The sequence below is a fragment of the Triticum urartu genome, chromosome 2A (assembly GCF_056163025.1).
Source record: "Triticum urartu cultivar PI428250 chromosome 2A, HENAU_Tu73, whole genome shotgun sequence".
Lineage (NCBI taxonomy): Eukaryota > Viridiplantae > Streptophyta > Magnoliopsida > Poales > Poaceae > Triticum > Triticum urartu.
In genome coordinates, this window is record NC_141874.1 from 761,054,220 (window position 1) to 761,060,219 (window position 6,000).

General features: G+C 42.4%; 1 pseudogene; it reads left to right on the forward strand.

Annotated features, from left to right (window-relative positions):
• Nucleotides 1-4,838: 4,838 nt before the first annotated feature.
• LOC147987980 (uncharacterized) lies at nucleotides 4,839-5,750 on the forward strand (annotated as a pseudogene).
• Nucleotides 5,751-6,000: the final 250 nt, after the last annotated feature.

The window sequence follows — 6,000 nt, forward strand, 5'->3', positions numbered from 1 at the left end:
ACCTATACATCTGTACCTAGCTGACAAGAATCGTTGGGTTCATCTGAACCCAACAACTATACGCTGGCTCCGCCACTGACGGTGTGGGATGAGGATGGTGGAATGGAAGCCTCTCTCTAGTGGTGGTGGTGGTGGGATGACGATGGGAGAAGCGGGTGGCAGCCTTAAAGCATCTCCAACAGCCGCCCAACGCGCCGTGCGTTAAAAAAGTGTTTGCAGCGCCCCGATCGCCTGTTTTTGTGCGGCGAGAAGCGCTTGCTCCAGGAATGCGTAAAAGTTTAGCGCGCGTGAGTAGCTTCAGCAGGCGCGCTAAAAAGCAGCGCGCGCGATCAGCCGACGCTTGCCATATGTTGCATTTTGGAGACGAGATGAGATATTTCAAACATCAAAATAAAGACATGGCATAATTTAAATCACTCAAACAAGCTCATGCCCACAAGTTCAAATTCATGCCCACAACATCATCCAGCCAAGTTGAAAATCCAAACCAAGTTCATGACACAAAATTTCACACCAACAAATGGCCCATCAACAATCAAGCCTCGTCCTTGTCTTCATCTTCCTCTTCCTCCGATTCATCATCATCCGAACACGATTCTTCCTCCTCCTCTTCATCTCCGAGCACCGGCGGAGGCGAAGCCAAAGCTCCTTGCGCTAGGGTTTGCAGCAGTGACGGCGGCGGAGGGGTCGCGGGTGTAGGAAGGGGTGAGGGGGTGCCGGCGCGGCCGTCCATCGGGTCAATTCGCCGGCGGCGGCATGGGCAGGGCGAAAGTGGCGCGGCGGAGAGAGTATGGCGCGAGCGCTTGAGTGTGCGGAACACAGAAGCGGGCACACCAAATAAACGGCGCGTGATGGCGATTCAAACTGCGCTGAACTCTTTATGTCGCGCGCGCAGTTATTGCGCGTCCGCTGGAGCTCGGTTAGCGATTGCGCGCGCGCTAAAAACCATAAATTTGCGGCGCGGCGCTTATATAGCACGGCTATTGGAGATGCTCTTAATAAGGCGGACGAGCCGTGAAGGCTAAGCTAAGGTCGGGGCCGATCATGTGCCTCCGTTCGAGCGTGGACGGTTGAGATGCAGGCGCCGGGGTCACATGGTGAGAGCAATGTTTTCAATAGCCGTCCTTTGAGAGCTCTCCCGCTAAAGCTATGCACTTTTAATGCTAAATTGAAAATGACGCTAATAGCCCGCTATTTCCCGCTATAATGCTAAATTTGGAGTCATTTAGCTGCTAAGCCGCTATACAACACCATCCTTATGCATTATTTTTTGTTCTTGTTTATGATATAAATGATGCGTTGACGCAAAGCTTGGTTATTGAATTGGGACACCTGATTGATGGTCGGGTTTTGATGTACGAACATGTGAATATATTAAATATATGCAGTATATCATATATGATGCCTGATTGTATACTTATTATTTCAATTTTTCATAATTTATGGAAAACGCTAAATAGGGCTTGGCTTAGCTATAGCTTCGCTATAGCTTTTCATAGCTTCTGGCCGAGCCGCTACTAAATACCATAGACCGATATTTAAAACATTGAGTGAGAGTGGCTGCCTGCGTGGGGTTGGTGGGTGGGTGACTTGAACAGATTTCTTGTGATTGGACAAAGTTGGCCATATTTTCGAAACAAATGGACAATGCCGCTTATAATATCGATGTCAATGTAGGATCAAGAAACATTTGATTCCAAAAATCAAAACCGAAAATGGCATTTTAAATTAATAAGGCAGCACTTTTTACGTGTCTTCCTCCTGCATTGACATCGATATTTGAATTGTTTCCACTCAAATTCAAGCCCACGCAGGGGCGGACCTGGCCCCGGGCCGTGGAAACCAAAATGTTGCAGCCTATTATCTATGTACTAGTTTTTTGCAGTCCCGTGGAGCCACCCCTTCTCCTGGCCGCCGTGGCGTCGTCCACCGACTGCCTCCACCCTCCCACTTCCCCCTGCTCCTGGCCACCGATGTACTGTGCACCATTCCCCTGCTTGATTGCCGCAGCTTGGTTTTTTTTTTGATGCTTTTCTAGCTTCCCCTGATGCTTTCATGTGACCTATGTGTTACTTGGTATATTTTCAGATTTGTATCTTTCATAATTGTCTCACCTGAAACTTATGTTTTTTCGTGAAAGCCTTGAAGGTGTTGATTCTTCTACCATTGATCAAGTTATGGGAGGCACCGATGAAGTTATCAATTGATTTGGTATTTTTTTTTCTATTCCCATATTACTATTTATACTTCTGGCGTGTTTTATCTATTTTCTTGGATCATTGAGCATCAAGTTTAAATTGTAGATTATTAAGAAATTGAACTTTATTTTGTATGCTTCTGCATCAGGTATTTTTTACAAAATGGTATGAAGTAGCTTCAAGTGCCAAAGTTTTTCCATGTTGTTGGAAAGAAAACTAGGCCCGGGGTTTGCTTTATTCCTGGCTCCTCCACTGAGCCCACGTGTTGCCACTTGCCAGCGCAATGTTTACTCTCACACATGGTTTTGGATTCATCTCAAATTTAGTTCATGTAACTCATGAAGTTCATTCCCCTAGGGCGCCCTGTTGCCTTGTCGTCTTCTCATTTGCCTTCTGGTCTCCTCCCGAAACTTCTAGGATCTCTCTTGTCCATAAAAAAACATCAAAAAGTTTCGTAGCATTTGGACTCAGTTTGGTACTGATTTTCCGGAAAACCAAAAACAGGCAAAAAAATGCAACTGACACTAGGCACTATGTTAATAGGTTAGTCCCAAAAAATGATATAAAATAGCATATAAAACATCCAAGATTGATAATATAATAGCGTGGAACAATAAAAAAATTATAGATACGTTGGAGACATATCAAGCATCCCCAAGCTTAATTCATGCTCGTACTCGAGTAGGTAAATGATAAAAACAGGTTATTTTTTATATGAAATGCTACCCAACATGTGTATCATGTAACCTCTTTAACGGTATAAATATTGAAAAACGATGAAGTAATCATATCAACATAACAATATCCATGAATATAAGAAGCATAAAAATATCTCCTCTTGTAGGTATGTCTTATTAAGTGTTGGAACTTTTTATTGAGCAATATTCTTATTCAGTGTTGAAATATGTGTTTAATAATGAAGTCTCCTATCAAGTGTTGGAATCTTCTTTATTGCAGGAATTCTTATTTAGGTCTGTCTTATTAAGTCTTGGAATCTTCCTATTAGAAATAATGGTACTACCATAAGATATGTGCTTCTAGTATGAAGCTCTTAAATGAGGTACTCCTTCTGATCCATACATCCATTTGAGCGACAGTTAATATGGATCGGGGTGAGTACTACAAGTTTTAATTAGGCCAATTAATAGGTATGTACAACTCCCTCTGTTCCTAAATATTTGTCTTTCTAGATATTTCAACAAGTGACTACATACGGAGCAAAATGAGTGAATCTACACTCTAAAATATGTCGATATACATCCGTATGTGGTAGTCCATTTGAAATATCTAGAAAGACAAATATTTAGGAACGGAGGGAGTATTTTATTGCCCTGTGTTGATAGACCAATCATGCATATATTTTGCCTAGCATTTTCAAACTGCATTAGAAGAGGATAGATAGGTTAATGGTTCGCATCTACGGTCTAGCCTTGTTAGTGTCTCTCCATCTCCTATGCTCCGCACCTACTGCACAATGTATGCACTTCCACACAGAGTTATCAGTTCTTTCTCACCTTTCAATATATGTTGCTTGTTTGTTAATCAGTCCAAAATGATCAATTACCATATCAATGGCCAATTTATTTGTTGCTCCATAGGTCGGATCATCGAAGAAGACGTGGATGACGATAAGATCAATTTACCGTATTGGCTTTGCGTCAACGAGAAAGGATGCAAAGATGGATGGCTTTGTTTGTGTTGTCTCGCGAATCTAGAGTGCTATCCGTGAAGGGTCGGCACATGATGCTACTATTTTAGCTAATGCATAAACGCGTGAGAGAGGCTTACAAGTGCCACCGGGTAAGAAGTTTCCCAAGATAGAAAATTGTCCATTTGTTATTGCCTTGCAAGAACCATTGTCACCAATTTTTGTTTTATTTTTTTAGGAAAGTTCTACCTAGTTCATGCTGGTTATGGAGCAAAGCCTGGGTTCCTACCACCTTTTCATGGTGTGAGGTACCATTTGAATGAGTGGGGCAACAATCCGGTCCAAAATGATAGGGAGTTGTTCAATCTTAGGCTTTTGGATCTCTCAAGAGGTGTTTCAAAATTTTAGATGATGCCAAACCCTTCTTCTCTTTCCCGGTGCAGGTCGACATTGTTACAGCTTGTTGTGTTCTTCATAATTATGCACTGTCACAAGGGATTGATGAATTTATTATACCGGAAGTGACATGGACCACCCAACCAATTCGCACAACAAGGCAACAAGCAAGTGACCATAGGGCCACGGTAGACCATAGGCTGCAAATTGCCGCCCAAATGTGGGAAGATAGGCAAATCATGTATACAAATTTATGAGTGTGTGACACTCCATGTATCATGTATCATTTATTGTGTTCAAACCATGTATTTGTAGTGTTGAAACCACTCCTTTGGATTTATTTGATGGCTGGACAGATTGTACTGTTTATGGTATTGAAACCGTGTATTTGTTTAGATTTCATCAAATTTGTTTGTCGGTTTTGATGGCTGGACAGATTTCATCATTTATGATATTGAAACCATGAATTGTAAAGCTTTAATCCATTTTACTGGTCTATTTTGATGGCTGGACAGCTTGCATCATTTATGATATTGAAACCATGAATTTGTTAAACTATAATCTATTTTTTGCAATCTTTTGATGGCTTGGCAGAAATGGACAATACTGGAGTCACCGCTGCAAGTGGGAACTCCGCAAAGAGTGGGGTCATTGTATGGACTGCTGCCATGACCAACACGATGCTAGGGTTTTTGGCTGACCTTGTTGCTAAAGGAAATAGGACTTTAGTGGGTTCATGGAGGCACATCACAGACAATGTGTTGTTGTTTTGACTGAGAAGTTCAAACTAGTTGTCACTGGAGAACAAGTTTGAAACCATCTCAAGAAGTGGAGGAAGATTTGGGGAAGGGTAGTCATCTTGAAGAATTTGAGTGGAGCTTTATGGGATGAAGATACTTGCACAATTAGGCTTAGCGAAGAACACTATGCAGGTCATTGCATGGTAAGCTTCTAATGCTATGAAATTATATCATGCCATTTTCTGCCTACATTTTGCTAATCACTTGCACATTTTTTGTAGACACACAAAGCTGATGCCCCTTTCTTGAATACCCCAATTTAACACTATCATGCTATGGCGGCCATCTTTGGGACAACCGCGGCTTCGGGGATGAATGCTAGGTCTGGGAATGATCTACTTTCTATTGATGTGGAAGATGAGGAGAATGGTGAGGTGAATACATCACCAAATGTTTGCTGAGTCCTCTCACCCCAAAGGACCACCAAAAAATAAGGCTGAGGTAGTGAAAGTTCTTGAAGATCCACTAGTTACCACTCTCAATTATGGGTTCAAACTTGTGGCTGGTGCTCTTGTGAAGTCTAGGGATGATGATGATATACCCGCTGAACTTTGGGATGAGGTCTGCAAGTTGGGAGAATTTGATGAAGAGCACCTAGCCCACTATTATGCTCATCTTGTTGACAATGCGAAGATAACAAAAGCCTTCATGACACTTTCCCAAACCAACAAATCTATTTGGGTGAGTAGATATGTGAAGAACTTCTAAATTCGATATGGTTGTATGGTTGTCAAGTATGTGAACTTGACATGTATGGATTGTTGGGTTTCGTAGTAATTTCAAAAAAATTCCTACGCTCACGCAAGATCATGGTGATGCATAGCAACGAGACGGGAGAGTATGATCTACGTACCCTTGTAGATCGACAACGGAAGCGTTTGGTTGATGTAGTCGTACGTCTCCACGGCCCGACCGATCAAGCACCGAAACTACGGCACCTCCGAGTTCTAGCACACGT